At 47.7% G+C, this 27,712-nt stretch overlaps 1 long non-coding RNA gene across 1 annotated transcript; it reads right to left on the bottom strand.

Annotated features, from left to right (window-relative positions):
* Nucleotides 1-20,782: 20,782 nt before the first annotated feature.
* On the bottom strand, nt 20,783-22,120 carry LOC136374689 (uncharacterized). The gene is made up of 2 exons (XR_010745959.1): nt 21,120-22,120; nt 20,783-20,951 (listed from the first exon to the last, which is right to left on the bottom strand). It is a non-coding gene; the product is annotated as an uncharacterized lncRNA (long non-coding RNA).
* Nucleotides 22,121-27,712: the final 5,592 nt, after the last annotated feature.

Genomic DNA, 27,712 nt, shown 5'->3' with positions numbered 1-27,712 from the left:
TCCTCCACCAGGTTCTCTAGTGGGCGCAGTTTTTCTTTTGACAGGGGCCACTGCTCAGTCCAGGTTGGTGTATCACTTTTCCAGGTAAGCTGGGGAGTGGCTGGTGGCGCGCTTCTCTCAGTGGCCCCGATCAGAAATCCTGGCCGGAGATTCGGATGGACACCCCCCATTGGGATAGGAGGTCTCGGCCCCATAGGGTGATGGGGGCCCTTACCACGTAAGGCCAGGTGGTTGCCATCTTGCCCTCGGGTCCTTTGATGACAACATTGTGTTTGCTTCTCATGGAAACAGCAGCTCCACCAATCCCCGAGATCACGCCTGCCACTGGCTCCAGTTCCCAGTTGTCTGGCCACTCAGAGCGGGCCAGGATGCTAATGTCCGCGCCTGTGTCAAGCAGACCTGGTCAGTGGACTCTCTCTCCTTTGCAGAACAAGGTGCACTCGATGATTGGCCTATTTGGGCCCACAATCTGTGCCCACATCACTGTTGGGTTGAGTGGGAGCTGTTCCAGGTGGTTCTGTGGAAGCAAGAAGGCTTGTGCTATCGGTGTTCCCTGTGAAAGAAAAAAGGGAGGGTCCGTGCAGCAAAGCTGAACAAGAATTTCTTGTCCAGGAAGCACAGTTTGTAATTCCGGCAGTACAGAAATTTGCTCTGGGCCTGGGAAGGTGTCACTCAGGATAAGGATGTCTGACGGGCCTCCTGGGGGTTCGTATTTTCCTGTGGGGATACAATAAAAACATTTCTTGACAAGGTTAAGAGACAGCGATGTTACCAACTGGCGACGTGTCCCCGTCTGTGAGGCTCCGTATGTTGGGTCCTTCTCACCTGTTCTGGGATCCCCTGGGATGGTGTGCCGCGATGTCTCCACTCTCTCGGCTCCTGGGTGGGATGGTGTGGCCTTTGATTTGTTGTTCAGACGTGGGGCCTGACTGCGCCCTGCTGGGAGTTTCCTGGATGCTGCTGGTACTGCTGGGGTCTCTGGTACCTCTGGATGCGACGGTCCTGGATGGGTGATTTCTCAGGACACGTCTTGATAAAATGCCCGAGTTCTCCACACAGGTAACAACGGGAATTCTCCTTTGACAGTGCTACTGCAAAAGCACCAGAAACTCCATCTACAATACCTTTGACAACTGCCTGGGTCATGTTGTTCTCCGTGGATGCGTAGCGTGCGCAGCTTTCTACCATCTGTTCAATAGTTTGTTCAGTATCTAAGGGTAAAGCTCTTAAAATAGTTTTACATTGTTCATTTGCATTAGTCATAGCAAGTTTTGTTAAAAGTTCTTTTCGCCCCTCTGGGCTTTCAATCTGTTTTTCCAGGCTTAATTTAAGTCTGTCTATGAATTGGACAAAGCTTTCATTTACTGCCTGCTTGATATTAGAAAAATGCTGTGTAGGAACAGAGTCATCAGGTGTGAGGAGCAGTGATGTCTTTGCAGCAGTAGCTATGTCTTGTAGAGCTGCTTCAGGCAGCGTGTTTGCTTGGTCTAGGGGTTTCTGGAGGTCACTTTCTCCAGCAAGTTGCTCAATTGTTAGGTTCCTCTGATTTGGATCATTATGATAGGTGTCTGATAATGTTTTTAAGTGTTTTTTCCACCGTCTTTCCCATAACATCTATTCAGTAGGGGTAAGAAGGCAGGTGATAATATTTTTAATAACATGTGGTACAAATGTGTAAGCAGAGAAGGTAGCTTCCAGTAGATTTTTAAAAAAGTGAGAACTTCTACCATGTTCTTTTGCTGCTCTACAGAGTTCTTTGAGTTCCTTGTAAGGGATAGGATCCCATGTCTTTCTGTGTGAAGAGCCTCCTCTTTTGCCTTTTCCTAATATGACTGGGAAAGCTGTGATGTTTTGGGCTATCTCCCAGTCCCCTGCTTGTGTTGCTTGCCTACGTGTCTGTACCCAATGGTCATCTGAATCAGAGTCTGAATCTGATGGGGTGCTATCGGAGGATGAATAAGTTGTAGCAGGAATTTTTGCACGGCAAATTCGGGATGCCGGCTTTTCATTGGGCAGGGGAGGGCGGGTGGGGGGAGAGGGGTGTCTGGGGGGATGGGAAGGGAGGGAGTCGCGGCGGTGGGGGGGGTCCGTGGGACAGCAGCATGTAGAACGTTGAGTGGGTGGGTGGGGAATGGATGGCAGCAGCAGTCTGCGGCGCTCGTCGTCACTGCTGCGGTGGGAGGGAGGGGGAGGGGGGGAGAAGGGTGACAGCAGCCGTTCGCAGTGCCCGGGATGTCCGGGGCAGGGTGGGGGGCGCAGCACGAGACCGTGGACGGAGCATGCACATGCGGCTGCAGCTGCTCTGCTGCGCAGGAGGTGTGGGTTGCGAGGGGCGGCAGGATTGAAGGTGGTTGCGGGGCAGCGCTGGGAGGCGGCGTGGGTGCCACGTTCGGGGTTTGTGCGGACGTCGGGGGAGCCGGCGGGCCGGTCTTCGCGGGGGAGGTGCCTGTGGCTGGCATCGCCAGAGCCGCGGGGTGGGGGGAGAGCGGGAGTGTGCTGGGGGGGAAGGCGTGGATTGCTGCCGGCGCGAGGGGCGGGAGGGGCGGGATACACGCGGTGTCAGGGGTGGGGCCGGGGTTCGGGACTGCTGGCGGGCAGCGCGAGGGCTCGGGCGCAGGGGCGGGGCGGAGCGCGTCCGTTGGCTGTGCTGCCGAGGCGGGGTGACGAGCCGCGGACTCCTCAGGAGCGTTAATCGCCAGGTCATTAGCATGCGAATAGGCAGGGGGGTGGTATGGATAGTGTGGCAGCGCCGGGGAGCAGGGAAAACGCGTTTCCCAGTTTGGCCAGAACTCAGGGTGGGGGGAAAGGGGATTTCGGCGGTGCGGTTTTTTCGGTTTTCTAGTTTTTGCAATTGTGTGAAAGACAGGATAAAAGAATGCAACAGAGAAGTCCCCCGCAGCTTGCGTGTTGTAAAGTTTTTTCCCGACTTCATCCCAGAAGAAGTTAGAGGATAGAGAATCAATCGTTATATCAGGAAAGTTTTGTGTTAACCAAGTAGTGAAACGTTTGAGGTTTTTTCTTGGAAGATTTTTCTTAGATAGATTTTCAGGAAGGGTATTTTTAAGGACAGGATATATATCTCTCTCAGGAGGGGGTGTTCTAACAAGCTTGTTCCCCATGCTAAAAGGTTTCTATGCACCACCTAGCAGAAAAAGAGAAAGAAAAAAAGAAAAAAAATTAGAAAAGGGACGCGAAAGGTGAAAAGCGCTTATACTTACAACCTGAAGGTAGCGTCCAGTGGTCTTCTGGGGGGTGGCCGGCCAAAATCCATCCCGCAGAGTGGCTGGGAAGGCGAGGGTCACGAAATCTCCTGGGCAGAGTCGGTGCTAAAACGCAGCAAGAGCTGGTCCAAGAGATAGCACTCGAATTAGCTGTTTTCAGCCCTCAAAGGGGCGCAGCTTTTCCACTGGAATGCCGGGGTCCAGAGTCCAGAGGCGGTTTGGGCGCCAGATATTCCAGCTGGTTGAGGGGTCCGCCTCTTGGGACCCAGAGAGCTACAACCGCCCCCAAAAGATGTCTCGCTAAAGGCAGCTTCCTGGGGGGTCAGGGTGCTCCTCAGCTGGCAGAGGGGCTTCTCAGCAGGAGGGCAGAGCAGTGATTTCAGCCCAGTGATTTCAGCTCCTGCCCTTGCGAGTTTGCCCCTCTTTTAGCTGGCCGTGATGAGAGAGAGAGAGGCCTCGTGTGGAATTTCTGCAGGTGGTAACTTTATTGCAAAGGTACCAGCAAAAGGGGTCCAGGGACGAGGTACCTCTGCCAACCAGAGGAAACCCAGGGGTTTTTATGGGACACCAGGGTGGGAGGAAAAGAGTACAAAACAAATCAATTGTAACAGATCTACATAAAATCCCGAGGGGGCTTGTGGGGCTCCGGACAGGTCGCCGTGACTAGAAAGTTTGTCTTTTGCCTTAGGGGCTCTGGGTGTAGTTACGAAATTCTTTCTTAACCCCTCAGCTTGGCCCTCTCCAGGGCAAAGCAGCTGGGACTCCGCCCACCCCCACAAGATACCTGCCAGTGGGGAGGGTACCATGCAGGGGGAGAGGGCTGACGTCCTTCCCCGTGGCCCCTTGGCGCCTCGGCTGGCCGCAGCATTCCCCAGCACTGAGCTCATGTTTCTACTGCATTTCCGCTGGCCCCCGCCAGCGCTGCCCCCTCCTCTTCCCCAGCCCACCCCACCGTGCTCCCCTCTGACATGGCAGGGATGCTCTGCCTGGGGAGGACCCCAGGAAGGGTGGCAGCCCCACCGTGGCTGCACCCAATCTCCCCTTGTCTCTGCTCTGGGTTTTGGGATGGGGATATCCGCCGGGGCCAATCCGAGCAGAAGCCCCGCTGTCACGGGAAGGAAACTCCATTATGAATCTTTCCAAAATTAACTTTACTGTTGTAATATATGTTGCAAATAATTAGTGCAAAAGAATTTTAAACTACAGCATTCATGTAACCAAAGTCGGTGACAGAGAAAAAGCGGTTTGCATCAGGTGATAAGGGAAGAGAGATGCAGATACCAAGCAAGGATAAGCTGTCTCCAAAAAATGTTTATTCAAAAGGATTTTTTCTTCTGACAAAGCCCCAGTGATATGCATTCGATATGTACCAACAATAATATTCGTCACCAAAGATGTTTATTCCATGTAATAAATGATCAGCCAATTTTATGAATAAATAATTTTATTGAAAAATTGCCAAATGAAAATCTGAGAAAGACACAAACAAAGTTCAGCACCGAGCTCAGGATCGGTACTGGGTGAACCTCAGATCCGGCCTCTATTGCACTGAATCACTCCTAGTTCACAAAGTCTGTCTTTGCAGGGTCGGTTTTTATACAGTTTTTTGACTGGAAAATAGGTTGCCTTAGCCTTCTGTCCCCCTGGTCGTTGTTGCATATTCATGTTTCTTTTCTTCCGGTCTGTTGTCTGATGAATAGTTTTCCTGGCAGGGATGGACACTTGATCACATTTACGGGAACAAGGCATTGGGATGCACACCCAGGCTGATGTAGATAAGATGTTCATCTGGTGTTGATCACTGAGTTGTTGGCAATCCCATCTTCAGAGGAGACCCATCTCCTTTTGGAGCCACCCTTCTTTCTGTTGCAAATGGGTTGCTTCCCCTGTTCCCGGCAGAGGCGGAAGTTTCCAGAACATCTTTATTTCTTACATGCGAAATTATTTTATATCACATTTTTCCATAAAACAAGAATTAATCCCACAAAATATATCACAATCCCTCCCGTTCTATATAAGCATATTAATTAGTGACCTTACTTTCCAAATCTTATAATGAGGCATAAAATATCAGAAGGCTCTAAATTACTATTCTAAATTTTTACATCTAAGAATCCCATTTAAGTTACTCTTTACCAAATGTAATTTACAAAAGTCAAATGTCTATGTGCTAACTTGAAGAATTTCTCCCAGTCTGGATATACTCCTTCATTCTTTTTCGAATTGTCTCCAAATCATCCCAATCCTCACTTGTTTCACAATATTTTTCATAATCCTCTTGCTGTTCTTTCACCTGAGCTTCAAATTTTTCTAATGCTTCAGCTGCTTTACTTTTTCCTTCTCTTTTCTTTAATTTCATTATCTTTGTAGTTTGACCCAATTATCCATTAGATATTTCTGGATCTGTGGGCAAGGTTGCTATTTGCATACTGTCATGGTTTTATGTCCGCTAAATTTTGTTTATTAACTGGGAGATAGAATTCTGGGAGAAAAAGGTGAAACAGGCACAATTTAAAAGTAAAAAGAGATAGATTTTTTTAACATACACTAAAGAAAGAGAGAAAAAAAAAAAAAAAAAAAAAAAAAGAGACATTCAAACACCTTCCCTTCCTCCTACCCCAAACTGTTCACTTTCCCACTCAACACAGAGAGAAAACTATGATTTTTAGTCAGTTGCCACTATTTAAACACGATCCTACATCACTTTGGGAGACGAGCCTCTCTAGATTTATGGAGAACATGCCGCAAGAAAAGGTCTGGTGGCTCTCAATGCCACAAATCTGCAACCGCCCGGAATTTTGCAGATTCTGTGCAGTCTCACCCATATAACAGTTTCCCATGCTGCTTATGGGCCTCTGCATGTTTGGGGTATCATTTTAAGAATGCTTTTCTAGTACAAAACAAGGATTCTCTTCTTCTATTTCTAAAATTGCTGCTATCTCAAAAGAAATAGAGATCTCCATATTCTTTCCCAGGAGCCGGGGACATATTCCATTCAAAATTCTCAGTTAAATTTCATGTGCATCAGTATACACAACCCTTTGGCTAGAACTTGCATTCTCCTAAACAGCATTATGATACTACAAAAACAGTCCATTTCCCTATAATTCACATCTAGAGAAGTTCGGTCAAAAATGTCTACTTCTTCCATTCCATTTTCCAATAGTCTTTCTCAGTCCTTTCACTGACTTTGTCTCAATGCTGTCTCTTTACATTTCAAATTACTCTGTCTTCCATGGAGGAGGGAAAAGGGTTAATGTCTTTGCCCAGAGTCTTTCTTTTTTCTCCTTTCCAGCTGACTCCCGGAACTTTAGGCCGCAGGCGATGGTGGGGGGTAAGGAGGAGAAGGAGCATGCTCAGGAATGCTGATGGACAACCCTCCTCCATTCCTGGTCAGATTTAAAGCAACTCAAACTTGGATCAGCTCCCTGGAGCTCCAGAGAAAAGTTCTTAAAAGTCTCTCTTCTCTTTGACTAGAGTCTCCGGCAGCCAAGCCCAGAGCACGGCCACTGTGGCCCCTGGTGCAGGGCCAACACTGTTGATCTGCAATCCTCCTCATTTCCCCATCAGAGAAGCCGGGAGAGAGAGGGGACACTGCTGGCCCCAGCCACTGTCTCACAGGCAGGGCCCACTCCTGAGGCCTGGCCAGACCTGGCCCCAGGGGAGCCCAGCCCGAACTTCTGACTTACGAGGTGATGTTAGCTCCTTGCCAGCTGGAAAAGGAAAGGGCCGAGTCACTTGGGATTTTTGATTTAGGACTGAGTCTCCAGAGGCATATACAACACTCTTATTCATCATCCAAGCTGTCAATCCATGCTATAACTTCCTTGGGAAAAAAAAGCCCTTTCACATTCATGCTATAACAGCACACATACCTTGTACCACTGAGTGTATTAGGCAAATGAAACAGGGTATTAGGCAGGGCAGGAATATTATTCCAGCTACTGAGCATAGAATAAAGAAGCCTACCTTCTTCCACCAGGCTCCTGTCCCAAATAGCCGATCCCACTAGGAGGCCTGGAGTATAGAATTCCATTTCTGGACCAGGACACGTGCTACTTTCTTAATTTCTGCGGCAAGGCCCCTAATAGTTTCCCCGTAATCATTGATTTCAATACAACTTTCGGATTCATTGAATTTTCCGCCAACTCCTTCCTCAGCTAGCAGGTAATCTAATGCGATTCGATTTTGGTATACAGAAGCCTGCATTTGAGTATGCTGTTTAGCTAGAAGCTTGAGAGCATCAGAGGTGTGATTTGACACTATTTCCACTACTGCCTGTAGTCGGATTAGCCTTTTCAGTAGATAGATTTGGGTTCGATATCAACAGCTTCCATCTTGGGCTTAGGTTGCAGGGCTATAGTATTCTATTATTCTTTCTGCGGGCTAATCCTCATTTCCCCATTTGTGGTTTCCACCAACCATAGGTAGTTTCCTTTTAACTCCCTTCTTTCTCTAAAGTTTCGAACAATGGTGCTCCTAATAAATTACTTTCAGATCTAGGTAATGTGAAGAAAGATGGTCTAATCATTCCCAAGGTATATGAACCCTTCTACCTGCGGGGCAACCCATTGTATGCTTTCTTTTCGCATATCCAATATATTTCACTTGGAGCTTTTCATTTAATGTTTGTGACTCTTGAGTCTTTCCAGTATTTCCTTAAATTTTTTAGAGATTGGTAAGGGTTAACTCTGGAGCCTTTATGCCAACACAATCCAATTTGATCAATCCATTCACAATTTGATTTTCTTGCTTTACTCCAATATCCTGCAGGAGGTTCAGGCTGCTAGATTTTAGTTTTATTATTTGAATTTACAGCTAAGGTGGATGTGCAGGGAGTATATCCGATCACTTCAGTATACTCCTTCCTTTCTCTGCTAATGCAAAGTGTTCCAATTACCCTTTGGTTCAAAATCCATCCCTCAGGTCGTGGCATATTTTTTATATCTGAGTATTGTCCCATTTAAGAAGCTGCTCCAGAGTTAAACTCTCACCTTTCCAGAGCTATTTTTCAGACGATTTTAGTCTCCCACAAATCCAGCAATTCGACAAATCCAATTTGGTTGCTATTTCTTGCATTAATTCTATAAACAGATTTATGTTTTTAGCAGGCAAACCCCAATCACTATACTGTTTTGCTTATATTGCTTACTCAAAGTTTTTAGCCTTTCTTGCTCCATCCTTTTCTTTCTCGCTTCTGACTCCTGCCTTTTTTACCTCTTGAGTCACTTTTATTATCTTTGTCTTTGGATTCACCCTTTCTTCATTTTTCAAAAAGCAAAAAGATTTTATTTTAAACATACCCTCTCATCATCTTAGGAGATTCAGTATGACAGTCTCATTATTAAGGGATAAGGTATTATATTTTAAATTCTTCCTTACTCAGTAAGTCTTTCCATTCATTACACACATTTCTAGCTGATTACTGTCATAACACAATTTGTTAACTTGAAACGTAGATTCCTTCTTACCTCCAATCCACACTGTATGATTAGACTGGTTACAAACAGGGATAGTAGGTATCCTCTGTATCCCGTTTATATACTGCATGGGTTAAGGTTTCTCCCCTTTCAGATGGTAACTCTGACTGCTTATTTTTAGGCATCGCTTTTGGGCTGTGGCAGACCCTTCCAATTGACGCATACTAAACTGAGTGCCATTATAGGTGCAATACCCATTCTCCTTGCCATTCTTGCAATTATGTTTGGCTTGGTATGCCATAATCTTAGTTGTTGCTGGTCTCTTCAGGACAGTTCTAAAGCATGGTTAACAGTCATTCACTGGGCTCTGACTCTCAGCACTGAGCTGATTCTTCAAAGGCAGGCCAACCGTCTGACACACGACTAGGCTCAGGACCGTCAGGATTCCCCACAGGTGTACTCCTCTTCCTTTGCCTGCACCCACTGGGTTGCAACCAGTGACGGGGTAAATCATCTTCTCAGCAGCAGGGGTATTCTTCAGGGGTTTCATAATTGGACTGAGCTGCATACCTCTTCTTAAAGGTGCCCCACCTAGATAACTTTACTGTATCAGCGATACTGGGCATTTTATTTGACTTTTAGCACTCGACTGCTAGGACTTGTGCTTTTGATTCCAATTTTCCCCTTATCCTCTTTTGATATATGTGAAACTACTCTGGAGAATGTAACTCCAGTAGACCCAAGTCTGTAGTGATTAATAAGATATGGTCAGTCAGGGTTAGTTCATCTTTCAAACACTTTTTACACAAACACCTGGGTTTATATCCCCTTACACAATGGACAACCCAGATTTCACCACAATAACCACATTTAAAGTGAATATATAGATAGCATGGACATCCTGGTTGTAAACAACTTATCCCTTTCCCTTCGGTCATTTGGTGCACCGATGAAGCCTTATCTTCAGGTCTCCTGGGGAAGAAGTCACCTTCCACTCAGGCTTCTCCTCCCTGCATTCAATCTTCTTCACCCGAGAAGCGTAGGTCTACCCTTTTCAGCAGTTCGCACTGCAGTGTCTGGCTAAAAGGAAGAAAAAAGGACCTTCCCAGTGAGGTGTTAAATGAGCCTCTTTCCACGTTTTGATTAACACCTCATCTCCCAGTGGCATTTTGTGTATAGCAAATCCCAGGGGAGTACTTTGTGTTATAAGTCTATGTCTTTGTAGTTTTTGTAGATTCCTATTAATTTATACGAGGTAAGGCTGTATTTGGTTATCCTCCATCTTAGGGTGGCCCACCAGTATCCCATGCTCATAGGGTATTCCATAAAGCATTTTGAAAGGAGATAGTCTTATCTCTGTGTGTGGCTGGGTTTTAATATTCAATAGGGCTAAGGGAAGGCACTTAACCCAAGACATTTTGGTTTCTAACATTAGTTTGGATAATTGGGCTTTTAAAGTCTGGTTCATTCTTTTTACTCACCCTGAGCTCTGAGGATGCCAAGGAGTGTGATATTCCCATCGAATCTCTAAAGCCTCTGCTAGTTGTTTGATAATTTTAGATGTAAAGTGTGTGCCTTGATCTGAATCAATAGCATCTATGATTCCATACCAAGGTACAGCGCCACAGTGCCAGCGTGTCCTGCCCACGCAGCAGCCCCCCACATGGCCTTCAAATGGCCTGCCGAGGCAGCGGCGGTGACGCCCGACACTGGCCCGGGGCCGCCCCGGAACCGCCCTCCGCTCGGTTCGGCGCAGCTCCTTCGGCTCGGCTCGGCTCGGCTCGGCTGACCGTGGCTTCGTCCGGCTGCACGCAGTTCAAGTCGACTAAAGTCGTCTGGGTTCGGCTGCTGGCTTAGAGTCGGCGATTTTCGTCAGACGTCGGCTATTTTTGGCTGTTCGGCCACATTCGGGTGTTTCCGCCCTTCCGTGCTGCCATCTTGGTTGTGGGTGAAGCCACTTCCGGTCGCGTGGCCATCTTTTTTGTGGCTCCCCTAAGTTCCCCTAATGGCTGTTTACTCAGGCACCTGACTAAATCGACCGAATAAATCCAGCCGCGGCGCGGTTGAACCCACAGCCCGCATCCGTACACTCTGGGAACGCCGCGTAATATTGCTCCCAGGCGGCGCCGTAGCCAGCTTTTGGCACAGGCAGTTGGGTAGACAAACATGCGGTCCTTGCACTTTTCCCGTGTTTTTGGCCGCCATTTTGGAAAGGTCAAGCGCTGCGTGCCGCGTCGCCATTTTGGTTGTGGCACCCCACTAAGGTCCCCCATGACTGTTTACTCAGGCGCCTGACTAAATCGACCAACTGAACCCAGCCGCGGTGGGGTTGAACCCACAGCCCTCGTCCGCACACTCTGGAAATGCCGCGGAAAATTGCTCCCAGGCGGCGCCGTGATCCGTGTCGCGCGCAGGCAGCTGGCTGCCACGCATGCGGAGGTCCCTGCAGTTTTCCTGCCATTTTGGCCTTGATCTTTGGACGGTCGGGCGGTAGCACTGCCCTCGAGCTCACAGCCAGGAGCTGCCATGCGGCTCGCTGACGGGCACAGGGAGCAGCTTCAGTACCGCTCTCTGCCCACACGGTGGCAGCACTGCCGCACAGCCCGGCCCGGGGCAGCGGCACAGAGCGGGAGGCAAAGAAGCATGGGCCAAAAATGCCCTTTCGAACATCCTCTCGAATAAACGGCCCAAAAGACCCCCAACCACAACTGCAAGAACCCAGCCATCAGCCAAACTGAAACCAAAAAGGCCTTTCGTTTAAGCTATGTTCCAATACTTTTTGTATTTATTTTTTTTTATATTTTATTTCTCATTACCATTCGTCTTTTTTATTCATATCTATGTCTACTGCATATAATGCATTACAAATATATTTAACATGTAGCTGTATATATTGTACTTATTTTTATTATTGTTATTTTTTGGTATTTATTTTTCTATTTTTGTTAATTCTATTTTTTTCAACTTTTTTTTTTAATTCCTGTTTAACATATCAACAAATAAACAATATTTTAAACTAGATGAAATCATCAACCTAACACATCAGAACCACACTTAATTAGAATTAAATGCACCTGGGTCTCTAAGGGGTCAAGATTTAAATTTTATTTGAATAATATTGGCATATTTTCTCTTTCAGTGTTTTGTTCTTGAGGGAGTGGTTGTGGGGGATTTTGTTTTGGACTTCTTTGTTAATAAAAGTTATAAATAACGAGTCCAATTTCATTGAAAAATGCCAATTTATTAATAGCATTTTGTGAATCAGTATTTTGTGGAAAAAGTCAAAATCAATCGGACAGCATATAGCCCTCGGGATTAAATGCTGGGTGCACCTCAGGTGTGACTGCACAGCTGCACCCCTCCCCGCTCAGAAATTCTGCCCCAGACAGTCTTTGCTTGAGGAAAAATGTTGCCTCTTTCTCTTGTCTACTCTGCAGCTGTTTTCAAATTTATAGTTCTTTTCTTTTCCTCTGCTGCTCTGATGAATGGGGCTCGGGGCAGATTCTGATTAGTTTTTTGGGAATTTGGGATACACACGGCCACGGGGCAGAGTGTGGATAAAGGCTCAATCAGGCGAGGAGCATTGAGTCATTAGTAATCTTATCTCAGGAGAAGGCCCATCTCCTTCAGGGAACTCCTCCCTTTATTTTGTAGATGGGGGGGTTAACATAATCCTGGAAACAATCACGGAGTTGCACCATACTTTTATTTCAAAGAGACATAGGCATTAGATATAGTACATGTTTTATACAGAATGTTTTACTAAAAGAACAAATTAATTCCACCATGCTTATAATAATAAACAAAGAGGTTCGGGGAGTTACAAAAGAAAGCGTCGACTTTGTTTTACGGTTGCCTCTGAAATACACCCTGACATCAGGCTGCTGCTGGCAATTCTGTGCACAGGTGGGACGAGACCTGTTTGGGGGCTGAAAGGAAAAAAATGGCCCCAGGGCGTTCACGGCTTTCTCTGTTCAGCTGTTTGACCTGAGCAGAAAACACGGAGGTTTTGCTGACTGCGCCCTGGATTCTATCCACACGTCCAGGGCACGTGGAGGTCATTTTTCAACTTCTTTCTTGCCAGCAGCCAAACTTCCACATCCCCGGGGAAAGAAAGAGTTTGGGGAAAAAAGGAACAAAGAAATACATAAGGTAAGAAATAAAATTAAATATAAAAAGAAAAAAAAATGTAAAAGTAATAAAAAATGAAAATTAAAAAAAATAAAATTGAATAAAAAAGTAAAATTACTAAAAGTAATTAAAAATTAAATAAAAAATAAATAATAAAAGAAAATTAAAAATTAAAATTATAAAATAGGAAGAAAAACGTTTTAAAAACACAATACTAATGAAAATAACACAAAAGCCACAAAAAATATGCATAAAGAAGACAAAAACAAACCAAAACTAAACCAGAAAATTAAATAAATGCAGCTCTGCCCTCATGCCCCTGCCTAACACAGCTCCAGGAGTTTCCTGGATTATGCTGCAATATGGAAAAAAAAAAACCCAGTGCCTCCCACAAACTAAGGTTTTCTAGACAATGCCTTGTTTTGCTTGCAAACAAATTTTATCTTAGCGGGAAGCTCACTTTGGATGAACATCCACACGTGTGCCAAGGCAGGAAAGAACCACCCCACTGTGTCCCAGGAACAGCAGCCAGGCCAGGACTGAAGTTTTAATGGGATTCATGGAATTACAAATGCAGCAAATTGAACTTTACAAAGAGATGAATCATGGCCATTAAACACTTGGCAAGTTTTCCTGGGAATTCACAGAATTCTGTGGGTATGGTGCTGAACAATGCCTGATTTACCAACATTAACATGGTAAATTTCCTTGGAAACGTGCCCTAAGATGTACCAAAATCCCAATCAGGATGGAAAACTAGCATTTGCAATAAACATTCCCTTCCTAAAACCAGGGAGAGGAGAAACATCCAAGAAAAAAAAAGGGAATAATATCAAAATCCCAGCTTGCCTGGAAAACAAGCTCACAAATTCCTAACACTCAAAACTTTTGGAACAGTCATCAAGTCAGTGGAAGTTCATGAAATGATTTAAAATCTGCTTCCTCTGCTCTGATTTTAAAGGGAAGTGGGAAATCAACAGGTCTACTTGCTCCTATCCAAGAGTCACCTGTAGTTTGTGGGAGTAGATGCAAAGAAACTCAAGACTTACTTGTATTTGACATCTGAAACTCTGTAGGGCAGGAATGTGTGGGGCAGAGAAACGAGGTCAGGATGTGGGGCAGGATATGTGTAGGGCAGGATTATGTATGGGGCAGAGCTCAGGGAGAAAATCAGGGGTCAGAAAAATCCATGGGGCAGAGATCTGTGGGGCAGGAATGGGGGAAGGAACGTGTGGGGCAGAGCTGGGGGAGAGAAACAGAGCCAGGAAATCTATGGGGCAGGAAAATCCATGGGTCAGGAATCTGTGGGGCAGAAAAATGGGGTCAGAGAAATCTACGGGGCCAGAATATGTGGGCAGGGAACATCATTCCCACACATTCCCTGCCTCACAGATCACAATCATGCCCCACATCCTGACCCCATTCCAGTCCCATAGATTTTCTAACCCCTCTTTTCTCCCCAGCTCTGCCCCACACATTCCTGACCCTGTTTTTCTTCCCCCAGCACCGCCCCACACAGCTCCTGGGGAGACCTGTTGTCCATGAAGTTATGTTTTAAAAATGAAGTTTTTAGTTTAGTAAAGATCAAGTTTTGCTGCTAAGAATTAAGGAGGTGGCATGCTGGTGTTGGTGCTTTAACCTTCTGACATTAGAGGGTATTTGCAGTATAAATTCATTATTGAAGCAGCTAACTTTAAAATAAGATTTCTTTTAAATAAAGTTGGCCAAAGAAGAGAGGCTCAAAATCAAGGTATAAGACGCACAGCTATTTAAAACAAAAAAGCTGTCCTTGGTCTGTATAACTTGACAGCCCCTCATGTTTTCAGTCCTTACCATTTATTTTTTAACAAGTTGATGATTAAAACCTTGTAGAAAGTGAAAAAAAAAAAAATCTGGGACAAAGCTGGTAATTTTGCCAAGTACCCCCAATGTGGAGCAGCGTCAGCCCCAAGTGTTTGCTCCCTCAGCCCAGCCCAGAGCAGGCTCCAGCTGCTGCCCAGAGGGGGTTAGCAAGGGACTCACTCGTTTGAAGCTGTAAATGTAGACACCCGTGATGCAGGACAGGACAAATGAGGAGACACAAGAGGGACAGCAATCTCTTGGCAAGTGTCCTTCAGCAGCCAGAGCAGAACAGGGGTTCTACTGTGCTGTAAGTGAGAAAGAACATTTATTCCAAAGAAAATAAAAGGAAGCACCTCTCCCCATCCCTTTTCTTTTTTAAACATTCCTTCTTGTAGAAGCAATTCCCTCATTTGTGTCTCATTTTTCTAAATTAAAGGAAAGGCAATAAAAATGAAAACTATTTAATGCTAGGCTATTTTGAATGGCAATATATAACAAAGCAAGTATGTCTCGTCATCTGCCATTCAAAGCCAACTCATAATAAGCTGAAAACATGCAGCTTGGGATCTATCTGGATGTACCACACCTCTGGTTAAATTACAGCTCCTGACCGTAAAACCCCTGATAAATCGCAATTTTAATAAATTACTCCTCCAAATAAAAATAATGGTGAGACATAACGGCATTGACATTAAAAATTATATTCTTGCACACATAACACAGACCTTTGTCAAACTCCAAAATGAATTGAAAACGTATTCGGTCATTGCTTTTACGTGTTCTGTGACTACGGCAAATCACGAGACCCTACTGTTGCTAAAATATAATTGGAATGTATCCAGTTTCTAGAGTGTACATAGTACGGGAACAGATACTTGCAAAGGTCCAGTTTCACTTCTAACTTCTTCCAAAGAGCTGTCCCTTGTCCGATGCATATATTTCAGTATTTTGTTTATGGATTATGACATGGATTAAGACAACAATTGGTGGCCTTTTCACGTACATACTGAAAAATCACATACACAAGAAATTAAAAGCCTTACCCGAAGGAATTGACCTCTCAGACAGAAATTAGAGTCATCATCTGCCTGCCTTTGATACGACAGGAGTTTCTGTCTGAGAACTTCTGCCCGATGTTGAAATGTTTCTGGTTAGATCTTCAAGCATTCCCCATCTGAGGTTTTTTGCCTCCATAGAAATGCTGCAGAAAGGAAGGATAAACCAGAAGAGTTGTTTGTAACACATTCAAACAAGTCACATCTAGACATATAACAGCAGGAGAAGGAAGCAAAAATTTGGGGTGGTCTGACAAATACTGAAAAGAAACAAGGTGTTTTTCTAACACAGTAGGCCCATGAAAGCAAAACTGACCGAAGAACACAGGGCTTTCTCACCAGGGCAGAGCAAACTCATAATAATCCCCTAGAAATTACAGAAAAACAACATGTTCCTTTAATTAAAAATACAATCACACCAATAAACTATCACATTGGCAATATTCACTGCTTTTCAAGCATTACACTCAAGGTGATTTCAGACATTTCTCAGAGTACGCACAAAAATTCAGAATGCCTAAGTACCTTCCCCTGCCTGGGCACAGAAGATCCTCCTCAGAAGCAGCCGGGACTTGGAGATACTGTAAGTGCTCACCAGAGAGCACTGCCATGTCACTGGGACAAAAAAAGCAATCTCAGCCAACTCCCTGTGCCCAAAACTCACCTTAAGAGCTTACTGCTTGTTTTACTTACACCAAAAATAGTTGAAGTTATTTACTGAAATTGTTCTGAAACACAAAATGGAATAAAATTCCTAAGTGCTTAAACATCTTAGGCATTACTTTGAATAGTTTTACATGGAATATATGAAATATCTCAGTTCTCTATAGCACAGCTGGAAGAAACCCTATGATAATTTTTGTAGATAAGCGGAATGAAACCAGCTGTTTTCCCTCGTTTATTCCTATCAATGGAATATTGAGCACAAGAACGGGATGTATAAAATGTGTTGCTCTTCTCAGACATGAAAATGTTGGAAAGACAGGCATACACCATTAAAGGTGGCTGTGGATTAGACTTCATGAACTACGTCTGCAAGCCTTTCCCCCCTCTGCATTTCCTCTAGTATGGTGAAGAGGGGGAGGTACATACAGCATTCCAGGTATGACCAGAGGGTATCAGGAAGCGCAGTAGGGCTAAAGACACTTAAGGAAAAACAAACAAAAAAAAACCCAAAAAACTGCACTCTAGCTTCCGAGATCACCTGATGTGGCAGTAGACCTGCAGGGCTCCTATTTGCTGCTGAAGAGCAGCTCGAACAGGATGTAGCCCTTCTTGCTGAGCTGCATCCAGAATGCTGGGCTCAGCGTTGCTAGTGGAGGTTACAGTTGTTAGTGAAGCCATGTTTTCCACTGCCTTATCTGCTTTCTTGGACATCACTTCCCCGTAACTACCCATTTCCCCCTTGTGCATCAAATCAATGCATCAATTTTACTTCCTGACTTCCTAAGCTTATTTACTTTTTATATAGACCAAAAGAGAGTGAAAACCACCTCACCTGGCCAAGGGCAGAGTTCGCTACCCACCAACCTTTTGCATGTCGGAGGGGCGGCCCGCTTGTCCCAGCCGCTGCATCTCTATGCTTTCGGGAGGGCGGGGGCAGTTCTGGTCCGCCGGTCTCCGTCTCTATGCTCTTGCGGTGCTGGAGGGACTGCCCGCTCCTCCCAGCCGTGCAGGGAAGCGGAGCCACCTCACGTTACACATGCAAAGCTCGGTGTTTTCCTGCCACCCAGTCCCACAAGCCATCGCATGGACACGAACAGGAGCATAGACGGGCTGCGGCAGGAGCTCACTAGACAGTGACGGCACTTGTGCTAATTAATGGGCACCACAGCAGGCGGCTGGGCTCGGCTCAGCTCGGTGCCGCTCGGCTCGGTTCGGCTGCACACCGCCCAGTTCAGTCCAACCCGGCTCGCTTCAGCCGAACTTAGCTAGATTTGGTTAAACTTGGCTAGGCTAAGCTCAGCTAGATTCGGCTCACAGATTTCCTCATGTCAACCCCTGTTAATTCTGCATGACGCAAACCGTGACCTTTAAAGGGCTTGGGTTTTTTTAAAGAAATTAAATTTTTAACTCAAGTCTTAGTACAGAGCCAATGGCTCCTTTAGGATAAGAATATTTACATGTAGCAGCAATTGCCTTATTTGCATCTCATTTTTATTTACCTCTTCCCCGAAAATTCAAGACATTTCACAATGGAATGTGCAGTTCCGCTTTCCCCCTGTACAGCGTCAGTACAAAGGACCTGGGCACAGGACACAGTCATGAGGCAATTGAATAAATCCTGGTTTACATTTCAAAGGTTCTCGTTCTGGCACCGCATGTTTGCAGACCTGGGCTGCCACGTGCAACAGCCCTCGTGGCCACATTCAAGAACCATTGATCAGATTTCGCAGAGAACTGCCAATAAAACTCACCTATGACCAAATCTCTCACCTGGTCCAAGTGGAGGGAAGGAAGATGGGCTCTTGTTGCACATCACAGCAGCAGTGATATATCAGGGTGCTTTTTTTTTTTTTTTTTTTTTTTTTTTTTTTTTTTTTTTTAAACAGCAATAAAAAATAAACCAGGTCTGATATAAATGTCTTTCAAAGCCATGAAAGCTTTTTAAACCCAAGAAGACCATCATGGTTCCCGAGTTCAGCTCCGTGAGCTCCCCGGGACTCCAGGCTGGGAAGCCTATTCCAGACCGGATCGCCCAGCCTGGAGAGGAGAGAGGGTCCCGAAGCCTGGAGCAGCACAGCCCACACACAGTTCAGTTACAGCCGTGACTCCACAAACCCCTTTCAGGTCTTTCGCAGAAGTTTTAAAGGGCTCAGAAAAACTCTAGAAAGACTAAAGCTTTTACAGTACCGAGCCTCAACAGCAACAGTGTGGTATTCCAGCACAAAGCTGAGGGGGCTGCAGAACTCAGCCCCAAATCGTCTCCAAATTGTCCCAAAATCAGCCCCAAATTGTCCCATAAGAGCCAAAATTACCCCAAATCAGCCTAAAACCACCTGAAATCAGCCGAAAATTCACCAAAATTCAGCCCCAAAATAACCTAAAACCACTGAAAATCGATCAAAAATTCAGCCAAAATCAGGCAAGATTCAGCCCAAAATTCAGCCAAAAATGGCCCGAAATCACCCCAAAAATCACCCAAATTTGGCTCAACATTGGCGCAAAATCAGCCCCAAATTCAGCTGAAACACTCCCAAATTCAGCCCAAAATGACACCCAAAATACCCCATAAATCACTGAAAATTCAGCACAAACTCACCTCAAAATGCAGCCCAAAATGACCCCCAAAATAAGCCCACATCACCTCCAAATTCTCCTAAAATTCAGCCCCCAAATCAGCCCAAAACAATCCAATATTCAGCAAAAATTACCCCAAATTCAGCCCAAAGTGTACAAAGTTCAGCCCAAAATCAACCCCAAAATCAACCTCAAATTCAGCCCCAAAATTTCCCCAAATCACCCCAAAAATTCAGCCCCAAAACAGTCAACATTCAGCCCAAATTGCCATTCAATTGTCCCCGAATCAGCCAAAACTTCAGCCCCAAATCAGCCTCCAAAGAAACCCCAAAGTTCCCCAAAAATTGTTCCAAAAGGCAGCCCAAAATCACCTCCAAATTCTCCTACAATTGTCCCCAAAGAAGCCAAAATCACCTCAGAATTCAACCCCAAATCAGCCCCAAATTCACCCCACATTCAGCCCAAAAACAACACAAAATTACCCCCCAAATGGCCAAAACACACTGAATATTGTCCCAAAACTCTCCCAAAATGATCCTAGAATTACCCCCAAAAGTCAGTCCCAAAATCTATAAAATCAGCCCTAAAAATGATCCCAAATTCAGACCCAAAATCAGTGAAAATTCACCCCAAAATCGACCCCAAATTAAACCCAAAATTGTTCCAAAATTACCTCAAAATTAAGCCCAAAAACCAGCCAAGATCAGCCCAAAAACCACCCAAACATCTGCTCCAAATGCTCCCCAAATCAGCCCAACATTCAGCCCCAAATGACCCAAATGTGTGCGGCAGGATGTGTGGGGCAGAGATCTATGGGGAAGGAAAATGTGTGGGGCAGAGATCTATGGGGAGAAAATCAGGGCTCAGCAAATCTAGGGGGCAGAGATCTGTGGGGCAGAAAAACATGTGGAGCAGGGAATCTGTGAGGAAGAGCTGAGGGAGAGAAATGGGGCCAGGAAATCTATGCAGCAGGAAAATCTATGGGGCAGGAATGTGTGGGGCACAGATGTGAGGGGCAGGAATGGGAGCAGGATGTGGTGCAGGAAAATCTGTAAGGCAGAGCGAGGGGAAGAAAAATGGGGTCAGAAAAATCTGTGGGGCAGAGAAATCTACAGGGCAAGAATGTGTGGGGCAGGCATCTATCAGGAAGGAAGAGGGTGAGGATGTGGGGCAGAACTGGGGGAGAGAAATGGGTAGAGAATGTGTGGGGCAGAGCTGGGGAGAAAAAAGGGGTCAGGAAATCTCTGGGGCAGGAATGGGGTCACAAATGTGAGGGGCAGGGAATGGGATCAGGATGTGGGGCACAATTTGCAATCTGTGGGGCAGGGAATGTGTGGGAATGATGTTCCCTGCCCCACACATTCTGGCGCCACAGATTTTCTGACCCCATTTTTCTCCCCCCAGCTCTGCCCCACACAGCTCCTGGGCAGACCTGTTGTCCCTGGCCCTTCGTACCTGGCGCTGGGCTCCTGGGTAGACCTGTTGGTGGAGACAAGCTCAGGAACTTCTAACATGAAAACTTTTGCAACAGTCATCAAGTCAGTGGAAGTTCATGGAATGATTATTTAAAACCTGCTTCTTCTGCTCTGATTTTAAAGGGAAGTGGGAATTCAACAGGTCTAATTACTCCTATCCAGGAATGACCTGTATTTTGTGGGAAATTACCTGTATTTGTATTTTTTTACTGGGCTCAGTAACAATCCAAAGACATTCCAATCTTACTTGTATTTGACATCTGAAACTCCCAGCAGAGCTGGCAAGTTTCAATGGAACAAAAGAGCCACAACTGCTGGAATAACAAAATTCAACTCAGAAAAGGTCAGGAATTCTAGTTACAAATCCATGGAGGAGGAGGATGACACCAGAAACACACTCCAGCTGAAAGCAACCATTTATTGGAAAAGGCAGGAAGTCAAACGGACAGTCTGTGGTTATGGCCAAGCAATTATCCAGGAGTCAGAGAGAAAAGTGGGAACCTTGGACTGGGATAAGGCCTGCCAGTGCCTTCACTTCCTACCGGCTCTCTCCTTCTTGGCTTGCAACTACCTGCAAGAGGAAAAAACAACAGCAATAAAGTTTCAAACGTGGCCAGGACGCCCTTGCTTCAGGCAGACTCAAGTGCAGCTCCCAGGCAGAGAGGCCGGGCCGTGCCTCGGGCAGCTCTGGGAATCCGGGATTGCCCGTGGGATCCAAGGGCTGGAAAAGCGCACCCGCCTGCCGGGTTCAGTGCTGGGACACGGCGAGGCCTCGGCTCAGGGGCAGAAGTTGGAGCCGGGACTGCAGGAGAGCACCCCAAAGCCCCGTTAAACATCCAGCACTGCACGCAGCACGCTCCAGCAGAAACTCGGGTGGGATCCAAGGCCCCCGGACGCTCCGTGTTCCTTGCCCTCGGCAGCTTTGCCAGGGCCTCCCTCAGAACACTGACCTCACCGTGCAGCTCCTACAAAAGAGGAGAACTCACGGAAATCAGCCAGCAATCCATGGACCTCCAGTTATTAGGAAGCAAAGCTGCAGCAAAATGTGTCAAACTCCACTGCAAACCGGCAGGTCTGAGGAGACGCAGGAATTTATTCCAGAGGGGTCACAAGTGTCCCTCAGCCAGCCAGGATTTCTCTCAGGCTCTGCCCACTGCTCTCTGAGGACACAAACAGCAGTTTTTACCTGAAGTTCCCCTTTCCACAAATGCCAAGACTTCTGTCCTCCTCCAACTCCAGGGTCAGGAAAGAAAACAGGAATGTTATCATTGCACAGACTGTCCAGGAGAGTGTTCCTGAGGCAGGAGCACCAGCTCCCAATGCACTGCTGCCTCTGGATTTCTAAACAGTTCCTTCCATCCTGCCCTTCCCAGCACCATTCCCTGGGTGCCATGTCCACAGACACCTTTCACCATGCAGCTTAAAACCCACAGAAACCAAAAGAAAGAAGATCAAAAAATCTATTCACATGTTTCTAGTCTGGAGAGAATGAGGGAGGTCTAAAATCTGTATTTTAGAACAGTAGAGCAACTTTTTATTGAGCTTGAGTATCAGTGAAGGGCAGCAAAAGCTGATGAACACCTTCATTAACTTATCAGCAGCAAAATAAATGGGGGTTTAAGTTTAGTAAAGATCAAGTCTTGCTGCTAAAAATTAAGGAGGTGGCATGTTGGTGTTAGTGCTTTAACCTTCTGACATTAGAGATCATTTGTATAATCAATTCATAATTGAATCACTAAATTGTGCAAGGGACCTGAAAGCTCATCCCATTCCACCCCCCCGCCCCGGCCCAGGGCAGGGACACCTTCCACTAGCGCAGGCTGCTCCAAGCCCCAGCGTCCAACCTGGCCCTGGCCACTGCCAGGGATCCAGGGGCAGCCACAGCTTCTCTGGGTAACCCGTGCCAGGGCCCCACCGCCCGCACAGGGAACAATTTCTTCCTGATATTTAATCTAAACCTGCCCCCCTTCATCCTGAGGCCGTTCCCCTTGTCCGGTTCACTCCGTGTCCTTGTGAGAAATTCCTCTTCCCTCATGCCATAAGTGGCTTGGACAGAACCCCCCCAAGTCAATGCTCCAGGGGCTCCCGGGGGCACGCCAGCACTCCCCGCCCTTTTCCGGAGCTCTCCTCGGCGCCTTCCCCAGAAAGCCCCGACTGCCCCGGGGCTGTGTCCAGCCACGACCAGCCCTCCCCACCCTCACTCTCTGGGCCCGCGGGGGGTGGCCAGGCCAGCACTCACCGCACGACAGGATATGCAGCCGCTCTCCTCGCCACCCAATGCCTGGCTCCAGGCACTCCCGGGCCGCCGCCCGGCTCCAGCAGCGACAGCCGCCCGGGCAGCAGCCCCCCACATGGCCTTCGAATGGCCCACTGAGGCAGCGGCAGTGACGCCCGAAACCGGCCCGGGGCCGCCCCGGAACCGCCCTCCGCTCGGTTCGGCGCAGCTCCTTCGGCTCGGCTCGGCTCGGCTGACCGTGGCTTCATCCGGCTGCACGCAGTTCAAGTCGGCTAAAGTCGGCTGGGTTCGGCTGCCAGCTTAGAGTCGGCGATTTTCGTCAGACGTCGGCTATTTTTGGCTGTTCGGCCACATTCGGGTGTTTCCACCCTTCCGCGCCGCCATCTTGGTTGTGGGTGAAGCCACTTCCGGTCGCGTGGCCATCTTTTTTGTGGCACCCCTAAGTTCCCCAAATTCGAACAATAACTGCAACTGTTCAAGCAAGCCTCAAAACTGCTGAAATAAACGTCCCAAGGCCCACAAATACAATGAGAATAAAACCCCAAACTGAAGAACTAAGTGAAGCCAAAAGAATATATAACCAGTACCAAAAATTAAAAAAGATATACTCCCATGAATCAGAAACTGCCAATTGTTACAGGCAAAGGCCCGATCAAAAAAAATAGAGGGGGGACTGAAGTGAATAAAATGTAAGAAACTCCCATTTTTGACAATCTGTCATTTGTTAGGAAGGTTATGCTGTTTAAAACATTATGCCAGTTTTGTCCTGTCTGTTAAGAAAATTATGCTGTTTGTACCCTCAAAAACCTTACTCCAAGTTGTACACCCCCCCCTAAAACCCCAGGTTCCCTTCACCTTCCGTCGGGCTAGGCTGTTGTCGTTCCCCACGGGCTCCTTGAACTGCTGACCCTGCCTAATAGGAAAATCCAAGGACTTCCATGGTGCTCCGCTCCAAGCGGAAATGCAGTGGCTGGCAAAAGGACCCAAAAGCCGTGACCCAGCACAAAATCCAGATAAAAGGGAGACACTACAACACCGAGAAGACCCTCAGCTACCTAGGGACTGATTCTGCTTCTGCCGCCTCGCCATGACCACAAAAAGACTGAGCAAAGGTGACACCTCTAGACTACATGAGCCCAGTGAGTTCCTGGGGATTCCCGCGAGGCAGGAACTCCCGACTCTGCGGCGAGAGCAGATTTGACTAGCACCTCCTCCTCAGTGGCGGCCCGAGCGGGAGCGGCGACAGCGCAGGCGACCCCTCGAGTTCCGCCTTGAACGAGCTGACTAATAAAGGCCTTTCAAAGGAGCAGGTCTCCTGGCCAATTTTTAACATCAATGAGTTGAGTGATGGCCGTGGGCTGGCAGTGGGATCTGGCAGCGAGGGGCTGCATTGCCTGGACAGGGAGCTGTGTGCCCTGGCCCGGCTGTGGAGGGCTTTGCTCACTGTGTGGATGAGGGGTGGTGAGGGCAGAGCACAGAGAGATTTCAGGGACACGGGGAGTATTCAGGTCAGCACCTTCTGGCTGATCCTGTTGGCCTCTCGATCTTGTGGCCATTGCAAGAGCCGAGAGGGATGCCCTTGGCAGGAGGGTCTCCTAGGATTCCTGCAGATGTGCGCCCTGACTGTGGCTCTCTTCCTCTGTGTTCTGCCTTTCAAGCCCAGTTTGGCAGAGGAGCTTGTCTGCAGGATGCAGTGAGGCAGTGTCCCAAGAACATCACCAGCAGAAACTGCAGAGGACACCATCTCCCACTGCCACTGCAGCTCCAGGCACAGCTGATGATCAGCACAGCTGAGCCTGTGGAACGCTGGCATTGCTTTTCATCCCTCTCCCTCCCTTTTGACAGTTCCTTAGCTCCAGCCCTCAGACCCTGCCCATCCCCTTTTATTCCCTTCCAGCTCATTCCTTTGCTTTGCCTTTAATTAATAAACGCTTTGGCTTCTTCACTTTACCTGCATCTCTGTGGAGCTGAAGCAGCGTCAAAAGGACACGCAGGCCCCTGCTGCCATCCTCTTCCACGCCGTGTTTTGTGCAGACACATGGGGGAGCGAGGTCACATCAGGCAGTAAAGGTGCCTGTGCTGAAGGTCCAGTTCCACACACCACTGTGGAGCTGAGGGTCTTGCTGAACACCCTGAAAGCTCGCAGTGGGACAAGGAGCCTGTGTGTCAGGGACCAAAGTCGTGTCTAAGGCCCTGCCATATTTGCTCCACTGTGGTGCACATCAACAAGATCATGAAGAACAGACAAGGAAGGAAACCTTAGGGTTTAAGTGGTGAGAATTTGACCCTTAAGAGAAACAGTGGATTGGTCAATGGATGGGAAGTCAACCTGTGAAAGAGGAACACTACACAATGGAGCTGTTGTTGGTATGGAGGTGGTAGCATTGTAAGCCTTTGCTTATCGTCTCCTGCTCTGGCCATGTGTGAGGAGATGATGATGTAACGGGAAAAGCTGCAGTCCAAAGGAGGAGCTATGAGGCCTGGTTCTGGGCTGGAGTGGCGGGAAGGACTAAATTCACGCTCTTTTGATGCACAGGGTGTTCTGAAGTTGGATGGACTGCTTGCATCTCCCAGCTGACCATCATGTTCCATCTCCTGCTACCGCTCAGCAGCTTTTCACCAAGCCAGGGGTTGGGATGTATTTGTTGCATCAGCAACTAATCAAAGAAAACTTGTTTTGCTAGCACAAGTACATTGCAGATTTTTTATTCACGAGTATCCCTGACAAGTAAACACTGTGCTTTCGTTGTGCCTAAGGGCAAGCAAAGCAGCAGCACGGTGGCCGAGACTGGGACGCGCCACCATGCCAACTGCCCCGAGCGCTGTCAGGCAGTGCCGGGATCCCGGCTGCAGTTCTGGTCCCCACAACTGAGGAATCACAGCCCCTGCCTCAGAGCCAGTCAGAAAGGCACCCAAGTGAGACCAGAGGGAGGGCACCCTTGCAGTCTCTCTTGGGCATGGCCACAAAGCAGCCCCTGCTTCTCCTTCCCCTGCCTGTGTTTGGGCTGTGCTGATGGCAGCGCCAGCCAGGTTGTGCTCTGTCTTCCAAAGGCTGTGGAGAGCGGGCATGAAAAGTGCTGTGTGCACAGCGGAGAGTCCTGGAATGTGCTGGCAAGAGTGTCCTGTGGGAACAGGGCTCTGGTCTGTGGCCAGGAACAGCCTGGTTTTGCTGCTGTGACGGCAGGCAGGAGTTGGGGCAGGTGAAGAGGCAGCGGGCAGCTTGTGTTTGTAGAGGGCCTGAGGCTGCATGTTCCGAATCTCCACCTGGAACCACACTGGGGGGAATCCGAGCTAGAGCTGGAGTGCCTTTCCAGAAAGGACCAGAAGGAATTCAGTCTTGCCAGGGTTACTTAAGGCTGTATTGGTGTTCCCCAGGAAAGCTCCCAATCTGGGGAAACGCCTCTGGGGAAAAGAGGCTTGCTTCTCAAGGAAAGCGCTTTCCAAGGAGCTCCCAGTGAGAAAGGTACAAGTGTCCCCCTTTAGCTCTCTGTGGTCCTTTCAGGCCTGGAGGTCCATTGCACTTGGCAGATGGGCAAGGGAAGGGAGAAAGCTGTGAAGAGCAGGTTTCCAATCCACCTGGACATGCAGAGACCAAGGCAAGCACCTGCAGCAGGATGTGTTATCTCCCTTTGGACAGAGTTGTGAGCAGGAGCATCTCTGTCCAGTTGCAAGCCCCAAAGGTGCCTTTGAGAGCTGTGAATTAAAAGGCCTTCACGCACACACATCTCACATCTTAACTGTCTGCTGTGTTTCAGCAACTCTTGGCAATACGCATTTGCCTCTGGCTTGCTGGAAGCTCCTCCAGCCCAGAGAGCCAGCACCAAGCTGGGCTGTGCGGGCCAGGCAGCACGGAGAGTCTTGGCCGATCTTGGTGTGTCCCTGGCCTCAGAAAAGGCTTGGAAGGTTTGCCTCCCAAGGCGCCCTGCTCATTGACTCTTCCTGCGCATCTTGGAGAGAACAGGGCAGGCATTTCTGGCAGCTGGGCATTAGCAGGCCTTCAAATGGGGCCGTGTTGTGGAGCAGGCCCAGCTGAGACAGCCTGAGAGGAGCCCAGCGCTCCTTGCTGCTCTCTGCTGACACGTGAGCGTTGTCTGCTTTCGGGATGACCCTGGCTGTGTCAGGGAGTGCCAGGTGGACACGAGACCGCTGCTCCCATCCCGCTGGGTCCCAGCAGTGCCTCACAGCAGTCCTGCGTCCACATCAGGATGCTGGCCAGGAGAGGTCCTGGAAGCTGAGGCGGCCGATTTGAAGCTTGCGCAGGTGCCTCCAGGTCAAGGCCAAAGGTGTTCCCTCAGGAGACAGTAGTCCTGAGGGGATCTCTATAATTCAAAGGAATCAGCAGACAGATGCATTGTCCACCAAAAGTTCTTCTATTGGCAGGAGGGTAAGGGTCTGCACCCCAGTAAAAGGCTTCTCTGCCACGTCTAAATTTCAGTGGCTTTATGCAGGAATTCTATCAAAAATACCATCCATCTTTACACAACTGAGATTATTAGATAGGCAGGAGGTTAGAAAGAAATACATGGTGTCAGATACCTAGACTTGAAGCTAATGTCCACCTGCTGGCCACGATGGGTCTCAGCGCACCAAAGCAGCTGGTCTTCCTCATCCCTTGTGAGCACAGGGCTGATTCTGTAGCCGCCCTTAGCTCTTCTGAAGGCTATGTCTAAAGCTTTTTGTCAAGTCACTCTCATGTCAAGTTAGGCTTCTGGGTTTTTCTTCTGTTAACTGGTGCTAAGTACTTCTGGATATCTGTGCTAAGTACTTCTTTACTTCTGTAAATTGCTTGTGATTACTTACATCAAACAAAGGCCTTGTGATCATTACTAAATGCGCCTGATTCCGCCCCCCCCCCCTCCAGCTTTTGACACCACTTGCTTTCCTGTGGCATGTTCTACCTCCCCCAAGAGTAAAGAGGGAGCTGGAGAGGGAGCTAGCCAGGCTGCTGTCCATCCTTTACCAGCAGTCCTGGTGAAGTGGACAAGTCCGAGCTGAGTGCAGACGTGCAAATGGAACAGCCGTGCGCAGGAAGGGTCGCTGGGAAGGATGATCCAGGAATCGTAGGCCCTGCAGCCTGAGCTTGCTACCAGGG

The sequence above is a fragment of the Sylvia atricapilla genome (genome assembly GCF_009819655.1).
Source record: "Sylvia atricapilla isolate bSylAtr1 chromosome W unlocalized genomic scaffold, bSylAtr1.pri scaffold_60_arrow_ctg1, whole genome shotgun sequence".
Classification (NCBI taxonomy): domain Eukaryota; kingdom Metazoa; phylum Chordata; class Aves; order Passeriformes; family Sylviidae; genus Sylvia; species Sylvia atricapilla.
The sequence above is the reverse complement of the archived record's forward strand: the minus strand, read 5'-3'. Positions and strand labels throughout refer to the sequence as shown.